Genomic DNA, 2,279 nt, shown 5'->3' with positions numbered 1-2,279 from the left:
ACATAACGTCAGGTTGTACATGTTGGGGGATGAGGGAGGGAGCCGGCACTGAGTGACATAACGTCAGGTTGTACATGTTGAGGGATGAGGGAGGGAGCCGGCACTGAGTGACATAACGTCAGGTTGTACATGTTGGGGGATGAGGGAGGGAGCCGGCACTGAGTGACATAACGTCAGGTTGTACATGTTGAGGGATGAGGGAGGGAGCCGGCACTGAATGACATAACGTCAGGTTGTACATGTTGGGGGATGAGGGAGGGAGCCGGCACTGAGTGACATAACGTCAGGTTGTACATGTTGGGGGATGAGGGAGGGAGCCGGCACTGAATGACATAACGTCAGGTTGTACATGTTGGGGGATGAGGGAGGGAGCCGGCACTGAGTGACATAACGTCAGGTTGTACATGTTGAGGGATGAGGGAGGGAGCCGGCACTGAGTGACATAACGTCAGGTTGTACATGTTGGGGGATGAGGGAGGGAGCCGGCACTGAGTGACATAACGTCAGGTTGTACATGTTGAGGGATGAGGGAGGGAGCCGGCACTGAATGACATAACGTCAGGTTGTACATGTTGGGGGATGAGGGAGGGAGCCGGCACTGAGTGACATAACGTCAGGTTGTACATGTTGGGGGATGAGGGAGGGAGCCGGCACTGAGTGACATAACGTCAGGTTGTACATGTTCAGGGATGAGGGAGGGAGCCGGCACTGAGTGACATAACGTCAGGTTGTACATGTTGGGGGATGAGAGAGGGAGCCGGCACTGAGTGACATAACGTCAGGTTGTACATGTTGGGGGATGAGGGAGGGAGCCGGCACTGAGTGACATAACGTCAGGTTGTACATGTTGGGGGATGAGAGAGGGAGCCGGCACTGGGTGACATAACGTCAGGTTGTGCATGTTGGGGGATGAGGGAGGGAGCCGGCACTGAGTGACATAACGTCAGGTTGTACATGTTGGGGGATGAGGGAGGGAGCCGGCACTGAGTGACATAACGTCAGGTTGTACATGTTCAGGGATGAGGGAGGGAGCCGGCACTGAATGACATAACGTCAGGTTGTACATGTTGGGGGATGAGGGAGGGAGCCGGCACTGAGTGACATAACGTCAGGTTGTACATGTTGGGGGATGAGGGAGGGAGCCGGCACTGAATGACATAACGTCAGGTTGTACATGTTGGGGGATGAGGGAGGGAGCCGGCACTGAGTGACATAACGTCAGGTTGTACATGTTGAGGGATGAGGGAGGGAGCCGGCACTGAATGACATAACGTCAGGTTGTACATGTTGGGGGATGAGGGAGGGAGCCGGCACTGAGTGACATAACGTCAGGTTGTACATGTTGGGGGATGAGGGAGGGAGCCGGCACTGAGTGACATAACGTCAGGTTGTACATGTTGGGGGATGAGGGAGGGAGCCGGCACTGAGTGACATAACGTCAGGTTGTACATGTTGGGGGATGAGGGAGGGAGCCGGCACTGAGTGACATAACGTCAGGTTGTACATGTTGGGGGATGAGAGAGGGAGCCGGCACTGAGTGACATAACGTCAGGTTGTACATGTTGGGGGATGAGGGAGGGAGCCGGCACTGAGTGACATAACGTCAGGTTGTACATGTTGGGGGATGAGGGAGGGAGCCGGCACTGAGTGACATAACGTCAGGTTGTACATGTTGGGGGATGAGGGAGGGAGCCGGCACTGAGTGACATAACGTCAGGTTGTACATGTTGGGGGATGAGAGAGGGAGCCGGCACTGGGTGACATAACGTCAGGTTGTACATGTTGGGGGATGAGGGAGGGAGCCGGCACTGGGTGACATAACGTCAGGTTGTACATGTTGGGGGATGAGGGAGGGAGCCGGCACTGAGTGACATAACGTCAGGTTGTGCAGGTTGGGGGATGAGGGAGGGAGCCGGCACTGAGTGACATAACGTCAGATTGTGCAGGTTGGGGGATGAGGGAGGGAGCCACCATTAAACGATATTGTGCATGTCGTTAAGGACATTGAGCACAACACTGCCAGGGACACACTACACGCCATCACTCATGGAGCTATATCGTGTAGTGGATATGCGCCTTCAGCCTTCTAACGATACTGGATCAGAACCTCTATACACACCTTCCTATACCTTCTTATGTCCTGCCTATACCTTCTAATGTCCTGCCTATACCTTCTAAGGATGACGCTAATTTGCGTACGCAGTCATACCATAAATAAAGACTTAGACGTGGAATCTGTGGTTCCAAAGCACAAGTGATACTCAGGTAAAAGGTCAGAC

Source organism: Taudactylus pleione, unplaced genomic scaffold (genome assembly GCF_031769625.1).
Source record: "Taudactylus pleione unplaced genomic scaffold, aTauple2 ptg000660l, whole genome shotgun sequence".
NCBI classification, from domain to species: Eukaryota; Metazoa; Chordata; class Amphibia; order Anura; family Myobatrachidae; genus Taudactylus; species Taudactylus pleione.
This window is presented reverse-complemented; position numbering follows the sequence as displayed.